The sequence below is a fragment of the Oryzias latipes genome, chromosome 14 (assembly GCF_053564925.1).
Source record: "Oryzias latipes strain Hd-rR chromosome 14, Olatipes_Hd-rR_3.1".
NCBI lineage: Eukaryota > Metazoa > Chordata > Actinopteri > Beloniformes > Adrianichthyidae > Oryzias > Oryzias latipes.
In genome coordinates this window covers 892,032-917,728 of record NC_136250.1, presented here as the reverse complement: position 1 = coordinate 917,728, position 25,697 = coordinate 892,032, and positions in this window count along the sequence as shown.

Below are 25,697 nucleotides of genomic sequence, written 5' to 3'. Positions count from 1 at the left end.
CTGATAACAGTTCTTGCATTTCTTTGCGAGTAGTACTCAAGTCAGTCAAGAGGATTGGTTCTGCACTCTGCTTATGTTGTCACGGTGCCTGTCAGTTCTCCTCCCCCCCTCCTACAGCTCTCACCACCTTGCTGATTGGAACCAGCTGATCCTCATCTTCTCATCATCCTGCCGGTCTTCATAAGGGAGCTCTCACCAGAATTCTACGCCAGTTTGTTATACTCACTCCGGTGCTTATGCCTGGCCTCTTAGTCTCAGCTAAGTTTATCTTGTCTCCATACTTACCACGTCTTGTGCTCACCTTCAGGTTCCTACCTTGGTCACGCTGGTTCCTCCCCTCCACGCTGGTCCTGCCGTCCTCGGCATCCACGCCTCGTTCCAAGCTGGTTTCCGCCGTCCTCGGCGTCCACGCCTTACCTCAAGCCGGTCCCGCTGTCCTCAGCGCCCAAGCCTCGCTCCCTCTGGATCCACAGTTCGACGCGTCCTCGTGTCGCCCCCTCCCCTTCATCTGCATCAGCTCAAAGGAAACACCAAGTTCAATCCACGGAGGAAATACGTCCACATCCCCTCAGAAACTTATTTACCTCTGGTAAAATAAATCCATTTAAAGTCATCCTTGCTGTGAGTTTTCTTCCGGGTTTCAGCATCTGGGTCTGCTACGTCTACGACGCCATGACAGAACAAACTGGCCAATACCCAGACCCAGCTGACCCGGAAGATCTACGTCAGACCGTCATCCAGCACGGACTGTTTCTGGACCTCCTTTACAGTACCATCACCCGGGTCACCGCTATTCAGGAGGACCTTTCTCGTCGCCTGAGAATAATTTCTCAAGCCCAGATGAATTCGATCGGACAATATCCAGCTAATTCTAATACCAACATTGCAGCCCCTACAGCCGGGAGCTTGGACATATCCGCTGCCTCTGGGATTCCTGAAAATTTCCGGCTTCAACCGGAGTTTTTTCAGGGGGACGTTGAATCATGTGGGGGTTTCCTTCTTCAATGCAGACTTATTTTTCAGCAGGCTCCGCGATATTACCAAGCTGACCACAGCAAGATCACCCTCATAGTTAACTCCCTCAGAGGCAAAGCGCTCAAATGGGCTCAGGCCTTTCTAACTGCTAACCCCATTTCTCAGATTTCTTTCGAGCGTTTCTTAGGTGAATTTCAGCTGGTCTTTGATCAACCCCGCAAGACTGAGGAGGCGACGCGCCACCTTCTAGGATTAAGGCAACGCAGCCGATCTGTAAGTGAACATTTAATTGACTTTCGAATACTAGCTGTGGAAGCTGGATGGCCGGACGTTGCCCTAAAAGGGGTTTTCTATCGATCACTTAACAACCAGATCAAAGACCATCTCTGTTCTCAGTCTGAAGCCAGAACGTTCGAGGAGCTCGTTACTGCAGCTCTTCGCTCTGACGTACGACTCCGCGAGCGTCAGGTAGAAAGAGCACATACTGAGAGGAAAACTGTAAATAACCCTGTGTCTAAAACCCCCATGCCAGAATCTCCTTCCATCTCTCGTGAACACGTCATCTGCTCCTCTGAGGAACCCATGCAGATCGGACATTCTAAACTCACACCGGAGGAACGCCGCAGACGCCAGGTAGAAGGTACCTGTTTCTATTGTGGACATTCTGGGCACCATGTGCAGCAGTGCTCCTTACGTTTAAACTCCAAAGCCCCCCGCTAGAAGACAGGCCGCGGGAGGGTTCCTCCACTGTTATTCAGGAAAATAACTTTCTTTATTTACCTGTCAAGCTATGTCACCAGTCTCATGTTCATGTATGCCAAGCCCTCATAGACTCCGGAGCTGAACAAAGTTTTATTGACAGTCACTTAGTGTCCAAACTCAGTCTCCCCACAGAACCGCTGGATCATCCTGTCAAGGCAGCTGGACTAGGTGGTCAGCTGCTCACTCGAATCACTCACCGCACCAGACCCGTGCAACTTGTCACCTCTGGTAACCATCATGAAGTCATGCAATTCTATATTACTCAAACGCTTCAATCTCCTGTTATCTTAGGCTTCCCATGGCTCCGCAGTCACAATCCCCAGTTCGATTGGGTGAATCTTCACATAACTAACTGGAGCACCCATTGCCTTGCCAACTGCCTCCGCTCCGCAGTACCATCAGTTTCTCCCAATCTGGAGCCAGCACCTGATGATATTGACCTCTCCAAGGTACCCTCATGTTATCATGATCTCAGGACTGTTTTCAGTAAAAGCAAGGCAGGAGCTCTACCTCCGCACCGACCTTATGATTGCTCCATCGAGCTATTAAACGGGGCCACTCTCCCCAAGGGACGATTATTCAATCTGTCAGGTCCTGAAAAACTCTCCATGGAAAAGTACATCCATGAATCTCTTTCCTCGGGTCACATTCGTCCTTCTTCGTCCCCCGTTGGTGCAGGTTTTTTCTTTGTCCAAAAGAAAGATAAGACCCTTCGGCCATGCATCGACTACCGAGAATTAAACCAGATCACAGTCAAGAATAAATATTCTTTGCCTCTCATCAGCTCCGCCTTGGACACCGTTCAGGAAGCGCGTGTATTCACTAAATTGGATCTCCGTAATGCGTACCATCTAGTCCGTATGAAGGAGGGGGACGAATGGAAGACTGCTTTCAACACCCCCCTTGGTCATTTTGAATACCTGGTGATGCCCTTTGGGCTCACCAATGCCCCTGCAGTCTTCCAACACCTAGTTAATGACGTCCTCCGAGACTTCCTTAATAGGTTTGTCTTCGTCTATCTTGACGATATTCTCATTTATTCACCCAATCACGATCTCCACATCCACCATGTTCGTCAGGTCCTTGAGCGTCTTCTTGAAAATCGACTCTTTGTAAAGGCTGAAAAGTGCGACTTTCACGTATCTACCGTGTCTTTTCTTGGGTTCATTATTGAGGCTGGCAACATCCGCCCCGATCCAGCCAAGGTTTCCGCTGTCGCCAACTGGGAACCTCCCGATTCACGTAAACAGTTACAACGTTTTCTCGGATTTGCCAATTTTTACCGTAGATTCATACGCAACTACAGCAGTCTCGCCGCCCCACTCACTCAACTTACATCTGTTAATACACCTTTTGTTTGGAGCCCAGAGGCCCAGGCCGCCTTCGATAAACTCAAGGGGATGTTTATCTCAGCTCCCATCCTGATCCAACCTGACCCCCAACGTCAGTTTATCGTAGAGGTTGACGCCTCCGATACCGGAGTGGGAGCCGTCCTTTCCCAACGTGAGGTTTCCTCAGGGAAACTCAAACCCTGCGCTTTCTTTTCACGTAAACTGTCACCTGCGGAACGGAACTATGACGTTGGGAACCGCGAACTCCTTGCCATAAAGTTAGCTCTGGAGGAATGGCGTCATTGGCTCGAGGGGGCGGAGCACCCTTTCATAGTTTGGACGGATCATAAAAATCTCGCTTACCTCCGTTCTGCCAAACGCCTAAACTCCCGTCAGGCCCGCTGGTGCCTCTTTTTTGATCGGTTTTCATTCATCATTACTTATCGACCCGGAAGTAGGAACGTCAAACCCGATGCATTATCTCGCATCCACAGTAATCATGACCTTGAGGAGGCCACTCCCATTATTCCACCCACCTGCGTGGTCGGTAATCTCACGTGGGATATCGAAACGCGGGTCCTGCAGGCTCAGGATGAGGAACCCGATCATCCTCCTCCCCCCGCTAACACTCTATACGTGCCTTCCTCTCTGCGTTCGGACGTTCTGGTTTGGGGTCACACTTCTCGTGTTTCTTGTCATGGGGGTGTCCAAAGAACGCTCAGTCTCATTAAGCGCAGGTTTTTCTGGCCCACCCTAGAACGGGATGTCAGGGAGTTTATCGCCGCTTGTGATATTTGCGCCAGATCCAAATCTTCCAATTTGCCTCCGGCTGGTTTACTTCACCCTTTGCCCATCGCTACTCGCCCTTGGTCCCATATTGCCCTAGATTTCGTCACAGGGTTGCCTCCGTCACAAGGCAAAACTGTCATCCTTACAGTCGTTGATCGCTTCTCTAAAGCGGCTCAGTTCATTCCATTACCTAAACTCCCCACCGCCGCTGAAATGGCGGACATCCTGGTCCATCAGGTTTTCAGAAACCACGGGATCCCCAAGGACATAGTTTCAGACCGGGGACCTCAATTTGTGTCCCAGGTCTGGAGAACCTTTTGCTCCGCCCTGGGTGCTACCGTTAGCCTCTCCTCGGGTTATCACCCCCAGTCTAACGGCCAAGCGGAGCGTGCTAATCAGGAGCTGGAAGCTGCCCTCCGTTGCCTGGCTGCCCAGAATCCCTCCACCTGGTCCAAGTTCCTAGTATGGATTGAATACGCTCACAATAACCATCCCTCCTCTGCCACCGGTTTATCACCATTCGAAATATCCCTTGGTTATTCACCTCCGCTGTTCCCCTCACAGGAGTTAGATTTGGCCGTTCCCTCTGTGCAGCATCATCTGCAACGTATCCAGCGTATCTGGCGCCAAGCTAAAGCTGCCCTTCTGCGCACTCGGGAGAGCAACTGCCGTCTGGCTAACCGTCGTAGGAGAGCGGCCCCAAATTACCAACCTGGGCAAAAGGTTTGGCTTTCCTCCAGGAACATACCCCTTCAGGTCACCTCACGCAAGCTAGCACCCCGTTACATTGGTCCTTACATCATTGACGAAATCATCAATCCTTCCTGTGTTAAACTACGGCTCCCGGCTGCTTTAAAGATTCATCCCTCGTTCCATGTTTCCCAGATCAAGCCCTTTCAGGAAAGCTCCTTGTGCCCGCCATCCGCTTCCCCACCACCCGCCCGGCTCATTGACGGCGCGCCTGCCTTTACGGTCTCTCGTATTCTGGACATTCGCCGCCGGGGCCGTGGTCACCAGTACTTGGTGGACTGGGAGGGTTACGGTCCGGAGGAGCGCTCCTGGATCTCCCGCTCCATGATCCTGGACCGTTCCCTCCTGGACGACTTTTTCAGGGCCCACCCTGACCGCCGTCCTGGACCGCCTGGAGGCGGTCGTTGAGAGGGGGGTACTGTCACGGTGCCTGTCAGTTCTCCTCCCCCCCTCCTACAGCTCTCACCACCTTGCTGATTGGAACCAGCTGATCCTCATCTTCTCATCATCCTGCCGGTCTTCATAAGGGAGCTCTCACCAGAATTCTACGCCAGTTTGTTATACTCACTCCGGTGCTTATGCCTGGCCTCTTAGTCTCAGCTAAGTTTATCTTGTCTCCATACTTACCACGTCTTGTGCTCACCTTCAGGTTCCTACCTTGGTCACGCTGGTTCCTCCCCTCCACGCTGGTCCTGCCGTCCTCGGCATCCACGCCTCGTTCCAAGCTGGTTTCCGCCGTCCTCGGCGTCCACGCCTTACCTCAAGCCGGTCCCGCTGTCCTCAGCGCCCAAGCCTCGCTCCCTCTGGATCCACAGTTCGACGCGTCCTCGTGTCGCCCCCTCCCCTTCATCTGCATCAGCTCAAAGGAAACACCAAGTTCAATCCACGGAGGAAATACGTCCACATCCCCTCAGAAACTTATTTACCTCTGGTAAAATAAATCCATTTAAAGTCATCCTTGCTGTGAGTTTTCTTCCGGGTTTCAGCATCTGGGTCTGCTACGTCTACGACGCCATGACATATGTCTGTGTTCCAATTCTTTGATTTTATTCTCTAATTGCTGCTGTTTAGCCAACTTTTGTCTTTTTTTTGCTGTTGCATAAGAAATGATCCTACCTCTTAAATAGGCCTTTGCACAGTCCCACAGTATGAGAGGGGATGTATCAGGGGATTTATTCATTTCTAAGTAATATCTTAGTTCCTTTTTAATGAGAGTGATGAAATCTGTATCGTTAAGAAAGGAAGCATTCAGTTTCCACTGTCTAGAGGTTGGCGTCATGTCTATATCCCATTTAAGTACAATAGGGGCATGATCTGAAATTGTGATCGGCATTATTTTTATTTCGTCAATTCTATGTATTTCAGCTTTATGTGTAAAAAAATAGTCAATTCGTGAGTATGATTTGTGCCTGTTTGAGTAGAATGTGAAATTTCTCTCTTTTGGAAATTTAGATCTCCATACGTCCACCAAGCCAGTCTCCATACACAAAGATTTAAGTGTTTTTGCCATTTTGGATAAAGGAGATGTAGGAAAAGACTGTCTGTCCAGTTGTGACATTATACAGTTAAAGTCTCCCCCCATGAGTAGAATACAAGAGCTATGCTCTGCTATTGTATTAAAGAGTGATTTGACAAATCCTGGCTGATCCTCGTTCGGAGCGTATACATTTATAAACGAAACTGCAATGCCATCTATTAGTCCGTTTACTAGAATGAATCTGCCCTCCCTGTCTTTGTGTACTTTAGTTTCAGTAAAATTGACTTGTCTGTGTATTAGTATAGCCACACCCCTCTTTCTTCCCGAACAATGTGATGAGTAGTACACTTTATCTGCCCAAGACCTCTTTAGTTTCTGATGTTCATCATCTGTTAAATGGGTTTCTTGTAGTAGTGCAATGTGGCACCTGTAATGTTTAAGCTGAAGTAATATTTTTTTCCTTTTGATTGGGTTACCAAGACCCTTTACATTATAGCTTATTATGGTCAGCGCACCCATGGTTTACTTAAAATGAGTAAAACAGCAAAATGGGGTTGATAACACTGTATTGGAGGCTGAGGCAGCCATTTGGTACATGTTGCAGGCATACTACTATAAAGAGGTATTGAAAAATTAAATGTAGTTAAATATAAAAGGATTGTAACATTACTGTACAATGTCTTGAATCCCGGTGAGAGTATCATCCAAATATAGGAAAAGTAAAAAAGCTCTGTAATCTTTTCAAGTTGTAAGAAATCCTCAGAGAACAAGAGGATCTGAACGCAAAACAAAAAATAAAATGTGCATAACATAACATAACATAATACAAGAGTGGGTTTAAGTCCCTAGCCGCTTTAAGTTAGCGGCACCAAACACAGCTCAATAGGTGGCTGTGTTTACACCCCCCAAAAAAAGGGAAAGGAAAGTTAAAGAAAAAAGTGCAGTTCGCACTCCCGCAGACAGGTGCGCATGCAGGCGACAGAAGATGCAGCAGGTTAGGCAAGGGGAAGTTAAACAAATAATAATAGTCATGACATTCTGGCCAAATTAAACAAGAGTAAATAAGGATTGACTTTTACTCGATAGAATGTGTTAGGGGCAATGTCGCCATCTAGTGTCTAGTTAGCTTCTTCTTCTCAAATATTGATTAAGGATTCATTAAAGTTTTGTTCTCATGAGTTGTAATTATCTCCTTCTCGACATACTCCATGGCCTTTACAGGGTCACAGAAGTCCTTACTGTTGTTCTTGTAGGTGATGGGAAGTCGGGCTGGGTAGAGTAATCCAAACTGCACGCCGCTCCGACCGTGTAGTGCTTTTCGTACGTCAGTGAACGCAGCACGGGCTTTCGCTACGCTGGCCGTGTAATCAGGGAAGATGGAAATCCTTTTACCGTTGTAGGTCAGCGGGGCTTTCTCTTTGGCTCTCTTTAGAATATCCACCGCATCTCCATCGTAGTGTAGCTTGGCAATGATGACACGGGGTCTCTCGTCTCCGTTCTTCCTGGGCACTGGCACGCGGTGTGATCGGTCGACTCGTATGTCCCGCTCCAGCTGCAGCGCCTGTCTGAGCATTTTGGAGACCTCATCTGGGCTGCTGGACTCCGGCCGCTCAGCAACGCCGACTATACGAATGTTGCCCCGCCTCATTCTCCCCTCCATGTCTTCACACTTATCCCGTAGTGTTGTAATTTCACTTTGCAGCTCGGCGACCATAGATTGAATCGCGGTCACCTCACGTAGACAGTCCGCCTTTCACATCCTCCATGTCCGTTTCCATCGAGGCCAGCTCCGCTCGCACAGCTGAGGCATTGCTAGCAATTTCGGCTCGCACAGCCTGTAATTCAGATTTAAGAGCTTCAAAGTCTTCTGACAGCGCGCTCTTAAGTTCTTCTCTGATGATTTGCGATATATCATCCCTCAGTGATGCTAGAATCTCGGCTTTAATGTCCTCTCCCCGGGCCGGGCTTTCAGGCTCGATGTCTTCTATGGTGCGCTGCCTCGCGGTCCTTGCTAGCTTAGATGTAGAGTTGTCAAACTTGTATTTTCGGAGTTTCTCTGCCATTGCGCTTTGGTTTAAGGTTATGTTGGTTTCTTCAGATATTAAATTTGTTTAATGCAAGGTTTACACAACACTTGCCAGGGAAGTGCCGCTTTTCAAATAGATATTTTCAAAAGTCTGCAGGAGCTCCGAACCGCACGTCCCTACTCCATCTTGGCTCACGTGGTCCCAAAAGTTTTTACTTTTGTGTTTGTTCTTATAATATTACATCAGAGTGAAAATATTGTACACTGTTCAAATGGAGTAAAATAGAGCGTTTTCTTGTTCATTTTGCTATTACAGAAGCAGAGTGGTAGTGTTTATGTTTAACTCACAAACACTAACCTTATTCAGGGACTGCAGCTTTCATGATGTGACCTGAGTTGCAGTGTGCAGAGCCACAGACAGATGCTCATCCTCTGACAGCTCAGGCCCTCTTCCTTTTTTATGGCAGGTAAAGCTGAGAGAAAATTTGGATCCTGTGATCCAAATCGACGAGGGTCTTTGGAACCATTTGAAAATATTTTTTAGTTTGACTTCTTCAGCCACCTTCACCTTCAAAAGATTATAGCTAACTCTGAGCAGACAATCTAAAACCATAAAATTATAGTGCATTAGAAACTTGAATGAAGTATTAAACTTGTTTAAAATGCTTTAAATATTATGTTTCTAATTTGTGGTGCTCTTTAATTGATCCATTTTTAATAATGCCTCCTAAAATCTATAACTTAACTTCTATATTTGTAGGAACACAATTATAAACACCCTTTAAAATCGCTGTATTGGCTCCATGTGCATTTCAGGATTGAAAAAATGTTTTTATGGTCTTGGGCCCTCTTATTTCTATAATTTGGTTTAAGTATGAGCCCTCGTGGACTCTGTCCTTCGGCGCTGGCCTCTTAGTTCTTCCTAAATTGAGGACCAAAACTTACAGAGAGGCTATTCCGTTCCGCCGTTCCAGTCCTCAGGCTGCTGCGACTGTTGACCCACCTTTTATAGCATTGTTTTTACATTGTTTCATCCAGTTATTCATCTTTAAAAAAATGTAATCAATTATTTTATTTTAATTAATTTTTATTTTATTTTGATTTACTTATCATTAATAAGATTGTCTTTTACCCGCTCCCTTTTGTAAGCACTTTTTTATGTTTATTTAACTTGATATTAATCAATCAAATATTTTATATATTTAAATACTTTTTATGTATTTAATTTTAACTTTTGTTCAAATTAAAATATTTGTTGTAAAATTTAAATATTTGTGGGTGCTGTGGCGATGCTCCCATGGCTGAGCTGCTCCTGGTATGAATACATCCCAGTATACTATTTCTTCACAGCTGAGCCAAGCCTCAAGTTTCCTTTATGATTACAGTCATGTTTTCATGCCTGTATTCATTGTGTGTGGGCTCATGGGGTGTATGTGTCCATGGAGGAGAGGGGGGTTTGGGTTTTATTTTAATGTTTTATTCTGCTTGTTTTTAACCATAAAGCGCTTTGTGCTGCTGGTCTGAAAAGTGTTATGTTATAAATAAAGCTTTATTTGATTTGCTTTGATAAATGCTTAGTTACATATTTTTAACTTGTCATTCCACTTTCTTAATAAACGTATTTGAATCTGTAGAAATCTTTTCTTTAAAGTTAAAAATTTAAAATGTTTCATAACCTTGGACTGTTCCCAGTAAAGCCTGTGGTAAACGTACGCTACGACCTTTCTACAAAAGAGACATGAACAGACCCAAGCCAGACAAGAAACCATTGCTTGTTTAGAATGTTTGAATTGCTGAGCTGCAGAGGGAGACTGACACAAGAATTTGGACAGAGCTGTTGCTGGACTGTAGGTGGCAGAATCAGTTCTGACGTTTTTCTGCAATTTAGTGTAACAGTTTTGCTTTTCTGAAAAGAAAGCACAGACAGCTGTCAATCCGGGATCAGGAGAGAGCTGTCCACCAGATGTTCCCATGACTTTTTCTTAGGTTTCCATGTTGCATGTTGTAACCTTGGATGTAAGAAAAATCTAATTGTATGGATATAATTGTATATAAAATCATTATTGTGCTCTGCAAAATGATTTAGCAGAACATGGAGTGTCGCAGAGAACAACGCGCCAATAAAGCGGATACACCACAACTATCCATCCATGCTCAGTTTCGCCAACGTCGTCATCTTTCTTCCGTTTTAAGAGCTGTTGCTAATCTATATGTGACACAGAAATGAATTTTGTTAACACTTTAATGAAAATCACTAGCTTAACTTTGGTGCTGTTCTCAGTGACAAAGAACCATCTAAATGGATCAATGCTATTGACAGAATGAAGATTGGTTTTTCTGGATGTCACTCACTCACAAAATGTCTACCCTCAGCATGTCCTTTATTTAAAATTGTATTTTCTCATTAATTTATTACTTATATTTATTTAAAAGAAAAATATACTACCTAGCATATGCTCAGGGCATGTAGGATTTTGTAACACATCTTGGTAATTTTTCTGAAACATGAAAGAAGTTCAGATCTAACTTTTTAGAACTGAAAGTAGAAGTAACAAATAATGTAGGCTATATGAAAATGTGGACAGGCAGCGTCTCACAAAATTATCTATGCACATACCTATCGCCTTTACCCTGTCCCTTTGCAAAAATTCAAACACCTGAAAAAAATGGTCAAATAAAAACTGTGTTATGAGCACGGTAAGCTGTGTAATATCTTCTCTAGTAAATTGGGAAGACCGTAATTGCCTCTCTGCAGCAAGATGTCACAACAAGGTCTGTCAATTGCAGCTCGCTGTATTACCTCCCATACCCAAGAAACATCTGCTTTTTGCAATGAAGACTTCAAAGGGTCTACAGATTTTGAATTGCATTTAGCTGCTATTGTGGTCAGCCCAGGTAATCCTGATTAGGTGTTTAGACTGAGACAGGGTATACACAGGCAGAGAGCTTCCAAGAGCTTTGGTCTAAAGCTATTAAAAGATTGTACATTATGTTTCCCTGGCTTTGAAGTGAGGGTCTGCAGGAGGAGAAGGACTCTGAGGGCCAAGTGTTATAGCAGAAGATTGATCTGCTACTTCTGTCTCATATCAAAGAAGGTCCAGGTTTCGATGAGGCCAATCATTTCCATTGCTTCTGTCCCACTTGGCTAGGCTAAACATTTGGCGCATTGCAACTCGTGTGCATTTATTAATGCCTTTAACTATCACAAGTTGCCTTAATATTGCTCTTACTGTTCCCCTCAAAATACATAGTGGAGTAGTTGAAAATGCAATTTTCACCAAATGAATGCACAATTAATTAAAAAGCATAATTATATTGAGATTTGGCAGTACAAACACCCTAATGACTTGTGAAACACCCACACCCTAACCAAAATATCAATACTGTGAAGTAAGGAAAACGTTTATTAAACATTTTTTATAATTTCTTTTAAGACAGCTAATAATAAAAGATTAAAAGTGTGCCTTCAAGCAAAAGGCACTTTTGAGTTTGTCCTTCTTGTCAGAACACACAAAACAAGCTCAGACATTAGAAAGAATGAGGACAATAATTCACACATAGATTTTTTGATGCATTCACTAATTACTATAAAATTAATATTTTTTCCAAAAGGTGGAATCAGTTAGAAATTGCTCAGAAACTAAGCTGAAGTGAAACCGAAAGCAGGATATTTTTATTTCATTTTCTTATCATCTTTTTTTGTGTTGGGGGGGGCACAATCACCCATTCTACAATCAAACATAGGTAGTGATTTATTGGACTTGCTGACTTGCTGTGTACATTGCAGTATACAGTACATGGGGTATATAAATACTTTACATCATAGGCCTGCAAGAAATTGTCAACTTTTTCATTATCTGCTGAATCAGGATGATAACCAGCAGGTAGACTTGCTAATTTTGGTTCCTTCTTTGGTCAATATTCCTGTGAAGCAAAGGTGTCTGAAGAGGAGAAAGGCAACAAAATAGTAAAAGGTGGATAAAGAGAAAAGATGGAAAATAAACTGACTTAAAGAGAGGAAAATAGCCAAGCCCTATTTACCCCTGCCTCAGCCAACAGCTCTTGACTATGTAAATGGTGATGGTATGAGAAATTGTTGAGGGTTCTGGCTCAGATGGATAAACAAGGATGGGGGGATTACAGCAAGCAAACAATGTTGTGCCTGACAAATAGAAGGAGGAAGCAATCCCAACCAATTATGCCACTGTGCCAGGTGCAGGGATGCCTAAGAGCCCATTGGTAAGCATGTGTCCCCCATGTTCTGCTTGGACACTTCAGTTCATAATAAGCACTGCATAGCCAGACAAGTCTCTATTTATATGGTGGAGAAGAAGGTAAATGAGAACAGCTAGGCTCTTTTGTCAAACGAATTTTCAAGAATAGGTCAAAGGATATTCTAACAGCTGTTTTGTAGGAGGGCTGTCCAAAATGTTCACACAAATACAAAAAACAAGCATAGGCTACTAAGCCTATGAAAAGAAAAAAGAAGCAAACTGTTCAGACATGTACTCTGGCTTCTAAAAAAATAGGTGTCCAACCTACTATAGTCTACCTCAAAATGAGAATAAACTTTCCAGAATAAAAACTGTTCTCACTAAAGTAAATCCAAACATTTCATAAACATAAAAAGACAAAAGAACTTGTCCGACCAAATTCGAGAAAAAAAAAAGTAGAGGGATGGATAGAATTATTATATTACTTTGGTTTTTTAGCCACCAAACATTGATGTTCTATATTGAATGCAAAATGTGCACTTAAAACTGTGCATCAAAACTTGTTTTAAACTCCCAGGAGCTTTTTTTGGATGTCAGCAGTGAGATGCAGCTAACCAAGTGCAAAGATGTTCTGACCACGTTGTAGATGTGAGCTGTGTATTTTTTTTACTTGTGTACCTGATGTATGTGAAACTTTCGTTTTGTGCATGCCATTGTGTTGGTAAGATGACTGCTTGTTTCTTTGAGGTTCTGGTAAAGATTCTTGCCAGAAATCACTTGACTCCTAATGAAGTGGTCAGCTTCTTTCATTTTGGGTCTCCAGATTGGATCATTTCTGAGTTGGTATTGCGTATTGATATTTGAGTATTGATATTTGAGTTATTTTGCTATACTCAGGTAATTAACACCTCCTTTGAATATGTGCTATAATTAGAATTTTTTTAAAATAAAGCCAGTTAAAAGTTTATGACATAAAACAAAGTTTTAAACACCTGAAATCTACATAAATCTGTTATAAGAGGTCAAAGAAAAGACATTACACCATTATTTAAAAGGATGATGTTTTTAGACAATGGATTTCTAAGAGACATCTGAAATTGAAACAGATGAAGGGGATTTTAAGCCTACATTTACAGATAATTTTCGTATTTTCACCTCCAGGCTCACTAATGAGAGTATTTGAGTGCTACTAGCAAGGGAATGGTTCACAAATGGCAATTTTCAGCTTATAAAATGGCAGAAAATTGCAGACTAAAATGCTCTTTCTGATGGTGATGAAAAGATCTCATTAAAATAAATAGCAGAGAGCCTCTTTGTTGAGCCTAATTCTCTGGCAATGTTGTTGTGTTGGGGGAGGGTTTGTTGGGGTGTAGGGTCCTTCACTTGGATGAGGCGAAAAGGGTAAGGGCAATGTCCCTTATGACTCTGAGCCAGGATAATACATTCTAGATGAAATACAGCAAGTAGTGATAACCCAAACAACTAGAAATGTTTGCTCATGGACCATGTGCCCAAAGCAAAGAAACGACATAGCAAGTAAAGAAAGAAAACCAGTATTCCAAAGCATAAAAAAGTAGCTTGATGAGAAAAACGTCATTGTTAAGGAACTGTGTAACAACTGTGGTACAACTCTAATACACAGTACGGGAGCTGTAGAATGCACGTACACCATAAGTTGCAGTGTGTGCTTTAATGTGTTTTCTTCACTGTTTGTAGTAATGTCTCTTCGGTGTTGTGTTGTTTGTGTGAACTGCCCTTTCTAATGTCCTATTTTTTGTTACATGTCTGCATCAGTCTGTGTGTGCTGAGCGTCCCTCACCCTATTGCGGTTCACCTTTCGCTGTCTCACTGTTGCGGATTTGTTTCTACACAACTTTGCATGCTATTTTATACACCCCGCACTGTGCTCTGTATCCTGATTGGCTGTTGATCTTGTCAATCAATCTATTCCGTGCTGTGTCTCCTACAGAGACGTTGCACATGTAGCTTTCTAGAGATTTATAAATCTTCAAACATGGATCAGCTCTTTGTTTTCATTTAATAATACTGGACATATTTTTCAAAGGTTTTAACGTTGACAATTTAAACATGAGAGAAAAGTCTGAAAAAGTTTATGTCTGTCTGAGAAACATCTATAAAGTGTGTAGTCAGGAGTTTTAAAGTTTTACATTTCTACTTTGAAGATTTCACCCATTGTGGGTTATTTTTCAAATTAAAGCTTTACTTAGAAAGCACTTTTAATGCAGCAGCAACACAAAGTGCTTTACAGGTTTAAAGCATTAAATAAAATTTTAAAACAATATGCCATCAGCCCTCCCGATCTTGCAACCAACAAAATGAGACATAAAATGACTCATCAGTAAAATTTAAAGTGTAAATAGGAATGGAAAGTGACGTGAAACGTAAACCTGGATTGATACTGATGTAATTAGCTAATATTTTGAGAAACTGGACAGTTCCTCAAAATATGGCAATGTTTTTGTCACAAGAACAGACAGAAGGCTGATTCCAATTGCAGCAGGTTTATTGGCTCAGCTAAAAGTCCACAAAGCTAAATCAGGATCAGGCAGGCAGCGGTCAATAACAGGCATGAGAGCTTCAATGGAGAGACAAGGGTAGACAAAATCCAGGCGAAGTCAGGGCAGACTGCAGGCAGACAAACAGAGTCAGAACAGGGTCATGAGATCAGGTCCAACTGCAACACTCAGTAAGGGAGGCATAGTGGCACAAACGATACTTCACAATGAATGAAATTTAGTGCCGTGCTTAAGTATGCTGTGGTTGACTGAGTGAATGAGAGTCAGGTGTGTGGCATCCAGGAAGTGAGCGCTGGGGTTGCTGGGAGATGAAGTGCCTTAGGTACTCTGGGGACTTCTCCTGCCGGTGACCAGAGGGGGAGACAGAGCTTTGACTTCTGACAGTTTTTTAGATGATAAAATCCTGTTTTTTTTATATTAATTTGTGGGATGAAATTCAGTTAAGAGTCAAAAATAACAACCAGGCTTTTCACACACTTCTCAGAGTGTGAAATATTTCATTCCAACTTTTTTTTAGTTTAGATACAACAATCTCTCTCTTGTATTCAGAATAAATCCCTAAAACCTCTCATTTGTTCTTGTTGAGCTCTAAGAAGTTCTCTGCCTTCCATGAATTTATGTAAAATTACAGTTTAAAAGTATGTTGACACTTTGTCATCAGGAAACTCAGATTAAGAAGTCGTACGCCTAAAATTGATCTTTGGGGTACCCGACAATTGATTTCATGAATCCATACTAACGATAATAAATACCCCTCTAGAAATGGGTTATGTGCCACAGTCTTTTAAATATGCAGTTGTTAAACCTCTTCTGAAAAAGCCCAGTTTGGATCCTAGCATGTTGGCCAACTATAGACCAATATCAAACCTCCCCTTTATTTCTAAAATCCTAGAAAGAGTTGTAGTTAAGCAGCTTTACTGCCACCTACAGGACAACAGCCACTTTGACGACTTTCAGTCGGGGTTTAGACCTCACCACAGTACGGAAACTGCACTAGTTAGAGTCTCTAATGATTTGTTATTGGCCTAAGAAAAGGGGCTACTTTCTATTCTGGTCCTTTTAGACTTCAGTGCAGCCTTTGACACTATCGACCACAGTATTTTACTCCATAGATTAGAGCAGGACATAGGGATCAGAGGATCTGCTCTCCAGTGGTTTGAATCCTATTTATCCGATAGATACCAGTTTGTTAATGTAAATGGACATTCCTCTCACTGCACTCGAGTCCCACAGGGCTCCGTTTTAGGACCCATCCTGTTTATGATCTACATCAGGGGTCGGGAACCTATGGCTCGCGAGCCATATATGGCTCTTTTGATGGTCACATGTGGCTCGCAGACAAATCTTTAATTATAGTTTTTTTTTTTTCATTAGACCAGTCCTTCTCGGGCGCGATGCGATGTCAGAGGCGCGCAGTAGTAGCAGTGCTTAGAGAGAGAAATCTGCGCCAGCGCTATCAGTTACTATTATCTATTATTTCACAGAGTTTGTACCAGCTGGAAACCTGTGAATTGACGTGCCTAAAACTGCGCGCTCCCGTCTCTGAGAAAGAGCGCGCAGATGCGGGGACGGGATGTGTGAGGGAGAAAGCAGAGGGTGGGGGTGAGGGGTTGTGGGGACCGGCAGCAGGTGAATCGCGCAGGGATTGTAAAAACGTAAAACCCTCTTCCCATCACTCACTGCAGCGTGTGAGTGTGTGTTTGGCTCCCCGTCTGCATGTGAGCAGTCTTTGTCACATCTACAGAACATTCAGACCTACGATGACGTTTAAAGTCTCAACGCCTGAACGAAGCAGAAACTCACCACGTATCAACCAGACTAGACCATCAGCAAAACTACCACGAGAAATACTCATCATTTATTAGCAACAGAATAACAATGTTATTAAAAAGAATCCACAGACTTATTTTACTTTAAAAATGTTAAAATTAAATCAAATGCACACATTCATTTGTATATTTAGTTTTAAACAAATTGTCGCGGACTGACTTGGATGGCTGTTGGGCCGCGTTAAAAGTTCTGGAGTTCATTGAACGCGTCAAGCAGAGATCTGATTGGCCCTCAGTTCTGTCGTTCAGCCTGTTGTTAGGTAGTTTGGACCAATGGGGTTCAGCTATGGGCCGAATAAGGGAAATGGGAGGGCTGCAGCGGGAGCAGGGGAATATAAAGTTGGGAGAAGCGCTCTCGTGTCGGCGGGAGAGATTCAGGAGTTGCTGAATTAATTGAAGGGCGTTTGTTGCGGTCTGCAGTAATCGGAATAAAGAACTTTAAAAGAGGTTAAGTCTCCGTGCCTCAGTGTGGGGAAAGGACACTACATTATTGTATGGCTCTTTCGAAATTAAATTTCAAAATATGTGGCATTTATGGCTCTCTTGGCCAAAAAGGTTCCCGACCCCTGATCTACATGCTGCCCTTAGGAAACATAATCAGGAAACACAGCATTAATTTTCACTGTTATGCAGATGATACTCAGTTGTATTTATCCATGAAACCTGACCAGAATGACAATATAGAGAAACTGAACGCCTGCATCAGAAACATCAAGACCTGGATGACAATTAATTACCTCCTCCAGAACCCAGAAAAAACTGAGGTCATTATACTAGGTCCTAAAAACCTCAGAGATGCTCTGTCTGATCGAATAGTCTCACTGTAAACCCGAATAAGTTCAGTGAACTCAAAATTTTTGAGGAAACAGATTACATAATCATTTTTAAGTTGACTTACTTAAAAAGTATAAGTTATTTGAACTTAAAATCTTTGAGTTGAATAAAATAAAACAATTTAACTAAAATTAAACTATAACTTTTTATTTAACTAACTTAAAGATTCTTACTTTACTGAACTAGAATATTTTGTTTTTATTGAACCTTAATACATTAGTTAATTAACAAAAAAACTTTAATATATCTCAACTCAAAATTAATCATTTGAAGTTTAAACTAGTCTTATTTATCCTTCTTAGTCAGGGCCATTCTTACAAAAGAAAAACTGAGGCAGGATTGTAATTGCAAGTTTATTTTTAAACCACCTTACACAAGTACATTTGAACAACTTGTTGTACTAGAAAATGTAAAACACTGTACAATTTGTGTTAAGAAAAAGTGCACAAGCCATAAATAAAAAAAATCAGTCTTCAAGAAAAGCAAAAAATGAGCACTAATAATTTTTCCACCATTTCCTTATACAACTTTATAAAAAAGAGCATTCTTACATTTCAAGAAAAGCAAAAATTATGTATCAGCCTTTTTTTTTTTACACTTTTCCCACATAAAACTGTCTTTTCTTAGGCTGCCCTTTCCCTACAAACATTAGCGCTCAAAAAAATACCCATTTAGGAATGTCGCCTACCACAAGCTCATCTTCCACCACAACTGCTGTACTGAGCGGACAGAAATGCACTGAACTTGTATTGTTGTTGCTGACGGTCAGAATGCCAACAGAGGAGCTGCTGATGTCTGCCTCTGGTGACTCTTTAATCTGCAAATGAAAAAAAAACAGTGTAGTATTAAAGAGAGAGAATTGATCGTTTGAGGGAAGAAAAATTTATGCAAAAACTACAACCTGAAATTGACATTTTAAGAGAAGGTCAGAAATTACACATCAGGAAAATTTTTAAAGTTGATTTAAATTAATGATTTCAAGCATTGTATTCAAAGCAATAAATAATTTAAACATATTTATCAAACTCATTACAGAAATGATGAAATGCATTGATTAAAAAGACAGAAAATAAAACAAAAACGTCACTTAAATCACATTTGCTTAATTCAATACAGCTTGATTTATTGCTTGAAAAGGATCTGGAAGAACAGAGCTTATATAATACAAAATCAAATGAAATCAAAATAAGACTACTTGTAAGAGTCCTCATCATTCCATAAGGCACTGTACACAAAAAAATAAACAAAAGCTTTTGTAACATGACAATCTGAAAACAGGATCACATTTATTCACCCCTCCCTCCACCTAACCAGTTTCACCAACATAACTCTCAGCTTGTGCTGGATGGTCAGCACTTTTCAGGACACGTCCAGGAATTCCATCCGACCCAGCATGCTTACCTAGTATTCACCCTCTGGAACTCTTTCCTGATGTCATGCTCTCACAGTTAGCACTCGTTACTCTCCACCAGGTTGTGTCTCTGTTATGGGGCAGTTTTTCAACTACAGCTCAGAACATCTCCATAAAAATGACACAACCTGCTGGAAAGAATGCCACCTTCTTGCCAATGCAACTTAAGAGCAAAGATTCAGTTCAATTTTATTTATATAGTCCAATGTCACAACAGAAGTCGTCTCCATGGGCTTCATACCGGCAATTGTACAAGAACATGAAATCATAATAAATTAGGTATTGGCTAAACTAAACTAAACAGACTAGACTAAACTGGGCATCCCTGCCATTAGACCCTCTTACACAGTTAGTAAAAACTCTACTTTATAAAAAAAAAAAAAAAAAAAAATACTCCTCCCCCAGGACGGACAGGCGATGTACCAGAACTCTTTGAGAATAATTACATTGAAGAATTACACTGTCACTGGGACTATTTAGTGAATAAAACATTATCCATCATAAAGTACTTACATTCCAAACTTTGAAGAACTGTGGGTTCTCCTCACGTTTGTAAATGGGAAGCCAGTACAGGCCAGGAATACCTTTGACATCAGCAGTCTGCTCTTGCTGCACAGAGACAAATACAAATTAATATGGCAAACATATTTCAAATGACTGCACCCTTTGGTCTGGCTCAGATCAGTTGATCTAGTCTTTTTAATTATCTTAAAATTGTACAGTTATTTCAAAAAATACACAAAACATAAGGTGACATTACATTCATATTTACAAATGCATTGGGATCAACGTTGATGATTCTTTCTCCAGTGAAGTAAACATTTACAGTCATTCACTTTATTAGAAACGCTCAGTGATTAATATGAACCGAGCCAAGTCAGCTCCGTCTTTTAGCTATACTAATACATAATGTTGATCATGCCATGCAGTTACACCTCACCTGTTTATCATAGAGGTGCAGAATGTCGCATAGAGCCTTCCGGTTCGTGCTGCCTTCTGTCTCAAAAAGATCAGCATCCTCTGCGTCTGTCTGTCCAGGTCAAAATAAAACTGTTTTCGCAGGTTGACATTTGTGATGCAATGAAACTCAGCTCACATCTACAAAAAAAAAATTAAAAATGTTAAACACATTTTAAAGCTTTTTCAAGCTACTGGTAGCTTGGAAAAACCACTGCATTTTACAATAGCCTCAATACTCTGTCCACAATATGTAATCTAGGGTGCATATTAATATTTTTTTAATATTTGTGCATTAGCTAGAATGACATATTTCAGAGCATGTTTTAGGAAGAGACAAAACAGTTATGTTAAAATATTTGACATTGTGAAACACAAATCACAACCAAACCAGTGGCCAAAATACCGTTTTTTGAGTCTTAAGCAAACTATATGATGCATTTAGTACTTTAACTCGAGCCAAATTCAGGACAAAGTTATAACTGCTACATAACATTAAGGTGGCTTGGACATTTTTACTTATTTATAATTAATTTAATTTGTCAATAAGGTCAAATGTTCTCCAGGAGGATTCATTGGACGGGGAGCTGCTCGTGTCTTAAATATTGCAGCCATGTTTTTACAATCAAAACTTCCCTTCGCTCTTATTTTTCAAACGCACCGCCGGTTCACTAAAAGAAGATACGAGAACATGTTTAGCGTAAGGCAGCTAGCTTAGCCCACATTTGCATTTATTAGGTTACTACGTGAAATACAGGTTACACAAAAACATAACGATTACCAAATCACAGAGCCTGTGGTAAAAAGTAGTAGAAAAAAAAGGCAATTCCCACTGACTCGTATATCATATGTGGCTGTGGCAGCCGCTCTGCCAGAGCTAGCGGTTAGCTAGTGGTAACGGTTAGCTAGTAGTAAATTTAAAATGTGCACCAACCAACCCGGTAAACGTAAAACTTGAAACTTTGCCCCAACAACTTCTTTTAACCACAAGCAATAATTCTCTGATGACATGATACTGCAAAACATACACAATTGTTTCAGAACAATATTAGAACATAACAAACTCGTGGAGCACGTCATGAATACAAAGGATATACTAGAAGGAACATCAAAAGAAGCAACAAATATATGATACAGAGGCGAAAGTCATAAAATATAATAAAAAATAAAATAATACGACTTACCTAGACGTATGTGCGTTATCAACTTGGGCCAGCTGACACTCGCATCAGACCTCCGCCATCTTGAAGACTTCTGTGGCTGAGTTCACGTTCATGGGCGTACGTTATGACGTCATCACGTCTCATTACTCATAAGTTTTGACTCCAAGGTTTCATTTACTCAAAATGTTTTAGTCCAATAAAGATATAACTGTGGCAAAAGTTGAATCGGCTTTTAGGTTTTAAGCTGACTCAACTTGTTTGTTACTTTTGAGTTCAGTGATTATAAAACTTTTGAGCTCATTGGACTAATCGGGTTTACAGTGCTCCCTGGATGGCATAGGTTTAGCCCCCAATTCCACAGTTAGAAACCTTGGAGTTTTATTTGACCAGGATTTATCATTTAAGGCTCACATATCTCAGGCGTGTAAAACTGCATTTTTTCATCTGTGCAATGTAGCTAAGATCAGAAATATACTTTCTAAGAGTGATGCTGAAAAACTCGTCCATGCGTTTGTTACGTCTAGGCTGGATTACTGTAACTCTTTGAGTAACTCTTTGTTAGCAGCGTGTCCTCAAAGTTCCCTAACCCATGTGCTATGCTATGGGGTCAAGATGACCATTGATATGTTATCTCTTCCATGACAAAGGTGGATAAAGGTGAAGCGGATTTCATATAATCCATGGACACCAGTGAAGATCACAAATCATTGAAAAAAAAAGTCCAGCACTCTGTCTAGTGGGTCTAGATGACCTAACTCCCAATGTTAAAGTGCCTAGGATAGCACAAGGGTTAAGAAGTCTCCAGCTTGTTCAGAACGCAGCAGCTAGATTGTTAGCAGGAACTAGCAGAAGAGATCACATCACTCCTGTGTTAGTTTCACTTCACTGGCCCCCAGTTGATTCTAGAATCAAGTTCAAGATCCTCCTGTTAACCTATAAGGCCTTACATGGAATGGCCCCGTCCTATATTAAAGACCTCATAGTCCCTTACCATCCAAACAGAACACTTCACTCACAAAATGCAGAATTTGTAAAAGTACGGTTGGAGGTAGAGCGTTTAGCCACCAAGCCCCTGTTTTATGGAATAAACTCCCAGCTCATGGAAGAGAGGCCGACACAGTTTTTACATTCAAAATTAGACTGAAAACATTCCTCTTTTAACAGGATTATTGTCAGACTAGACTCTTGGACATTTCATTGTGTTTTGCACACTTGAATGACAGTAAATGTGTTTCTCCACAGCATCTGAATCCTGATATTGATGGCTGGCTGAAGTTTAAGGAGAGAAAGGAGGTTAACTCCAAATTCTTATGTTCACAAATGTTTGCAAGTTTAACTTAGTTTAATATTTCATTGATTTGCACATTTACATTTTAGGCAGGTGTTTCATTTTTTTCCGTAGCCCCTCGAGTTTATTTTTGGGATTGCTTCAGTCAGATGTATAATATTCAGTATGATAAAATTCGATGAACCAATTTATTTTTTAAGTGAAATGCATTTTATTTAAGATCCATTGTCAAAGTCAAAGTCAGCTTTATTGTGACTAAGTCAGTTTTATTGTGATTTAATGCTGCATGCACAAGACTTAGGCACAGATGAAATTGCTTTTCTCTCACCCCACAGTGCAAGCAGCATATAAAATAATAAATAAACAACATAAACAAAATAGATAAAAGGAAAGTAATAAGAAGAAGAAGAGTAACAGTAATCTAAACATTGCAAAAGAGCAATCACATGGTTGATGGCAGTTTAAAGTGACATCAGTGCTGGGAAAAGTAAGTGAAGGAGTCAGTGATGGCAGTCTTTGGTGAAGATGGTGTTCTGTACTGGTGTAAAAGTTTTCAATGTGAGCTCGTAGGACGGAGTGGAGGGGGCAGAAGGGGGAGAGCACAGAAGGAGTTGAGTGTCCTTATTGCCTGATGGAGGAAACTGTCCTTGAGTCTGCTGGTTCTGGCCTGGAGACTTTGCAGTCTCCTCCCTGATGGCAGCAGGTTGAAGTGTCTCTGGGATGGGTGGGAGGGGTCTCCTGCAATCCTGATGGCTTTGCGGGTGAGGCGGGAGCGGTAAATGTCCGAGAGGCCAGTAAGAGGGACACCAACGATCTTCTCAGCTGTCTTCACAATGTACTGCAGAGTCTTCCGGCAGAACGCGGTGCAGGCTCCGCACCACACAGTGATGCAGCTGGTCAGGATGCTCTCGATGACGCCCCTGTAGAAGGTCTGCATGATGGGGGGAGGAGCTCTGGCCCTCTTCAGTTTGCGGAGGAAGTACAGGCGTTGTTGGGATTTATTGGCCAGTGATGCAGTGTTGTGGTTCCAAGATAGGTCGTCGGAGATGTGCCCCCCAAGGAACTTGGTGCAGCTCACCCTTTCCACAGCAGCACCATTGATGATCAGTGGAGCGTGCTGGGTGGGAGTTCTCCTGAAGTCCATAACCATCTCCTTTGTCTTCTCCACATTCAGGTGGAGATTGTTGTCTTTGCACCACAGAGCCAGCCTGTTCACCTCACTCCTGTAGGGGGTCTCGTCGTTGTTGTTGATGAGACCCACCCCTGTTGTGTCATCCGCAAACTTGATGAAGAGGTTGGAGCTTGATGTTGAGGTGCAGTCGTGAGTCAGCAGAGTGAAGAGAAGGGGGCTCAGCACACATCCTTGGGGGACCCCTGTGTTCCTTGTGATGGTGCTGGAGGTGTTGTTGCCGACACGAACTGCCTTTGGTCCCCCTGTCAGAAAGTCCAGCAGCCAGTTACACAGGGAGGTGTTAAGACTGAGTTGGTCCAGCTTGTGGGTGAGCTGCTGGGGGATGACGGTATTGAAGGCGGAGCTGAAGTCAATGAACAGCATTCTGACATGTGAGTCTTTTGTTTCCAGGTGGGTGAGGGCTGAATGGAGGGCTGTTGAGATGGCATCATCGGTCGATCGGTTAGACCGATATGCAAACTGGTAGGGGTCCAGAATGAGGGGGAGGGTAGACTTGATGTGCAGCATTACCAGCCGCTCGAAGCACTTCATGAGAATGGGGGTGAGAGCGATCGGGCGGTAGTCATTGTAGCAGGAGGGAGAAGACTTCTTTGGGACCAGGATGATGGTGGTGGCTTTGAAGCATGAGGGGATGACAGCCTGGCTCAGTGAGAGGTTGAAGATGTCGGTGATGACATCTGTCAGCTCATCAGCACAGTTCCTCAGGACACAGCCAGGAATGTTGACAGGTCCTGGGGCTCTCTGTGGTTTTATCCTTCCTAGTGAGCACCTCACGCTGTCACGTGATAGCGTCAGCACCAGGTCACTGGGAGGGGGAGGTGTCCTCTGTGACGGAATCCTGTTGTCTTCCTCAAAGCGGGCAAAGAAGGTGTTTAGCTGCTCCAGCAGAGGGGTTGAGTTGTCGCAGGCTTGTAGGGCGGCTTGTAATCCGTGATGGTCTGGATGCCCCGCCACAGGTTCCTGGTGTCACCACTGTCACTGAAGCGGTCAGCCATCCTCCTGGAGTGCTCCCTCTTGGCCACCCTGATGCCTCGTGACAGGTTGGCCCTGGCTGTTCTCAGACCAGCTTCATTCCCAGCTCTGAAGGCAGCGTTCCGTTCCCTCCAGAGTCTGTGGACGTCTCCTCTCAGCCATGGCTTTTGGTTGGCTCGAAGGGTGATGGTTTTGGTGACCGTGACATCGTCCATGCACTTCCTCGTGTAGGATGTGACAGTCTCTGTGTACTCCTGGAGATCAGTGATGTCATTACAGGTGGCTGCTTGTTTGAATATACTCCAGTCAGTGGTGGCAAAGCAGTCCTGTAGATCTTCAGTAGATCCCTCAACCACACCCCAACCACCTTTTTAGCTGGTCTGATGGCTTTCACCTTTGGCCTGTATGCTGGCATTAGAATGACAGTGGTGTGGTCTGAGGCACCCAGGTGGGGGAGGGGAAAGGCTTTGTAGGCTCCTTTGTGTGGGGTGTAAACATTGTCCAAGATGTTTTCACCTCTTGTGGGGAAGTTGATATGTCCATGGAGTTGTGGAAACACGCTCTTGGGGTTTGCATGGTAAAAGTCCCCGGCCAGGATGAGGAAGGCATCGGGGTGTGCTGTCTGCTGCTCACTGATGTGCTGGTGTAGTTCATACAGAGCCTCACTCCTGTTGGTGGTCGTTGGTGGTGGAGGGATGTATGCTGCTACCAGCAGTATGGAGCTAAAGTCTCTCGGCAGGTCGAATAGCCGGCATTTAATGATCATAAACTCTGCCAGGGGGGAGCAGTGTTGACAGACCACTTTGGCGTTTCGGCACAGGGCATCGCTGATGTAAACACACAGTCCACCACCGCGGGTCTTACCCCCCCAACGAGCATCCTGTCGGCTCGGAAGCATGCTAACCCGGCTAGCTGGATGGCACAGTCCGGGACGTTGTCCGTTGGCCACATTTCCACGAAGACAAAGGCACAGCACTCACTCGCAGTCTTGGACGATGTGCGTAGCAGGTGGATACAGTCCAGTTCATTGTCCAGAGATCGTCCATTGGCCAGCGTGATTGTCGGGATAGCTGTCCGGTGAGGGGTAGCCGCTAGCCTAGCACGGATGCCTCCCCACTTCCCCCTCTTGCTTCCTCATGCACTGCCTGTGGCGCCTCCACTCTGTCCGGAGCAGACTCCAGCCACGTAGT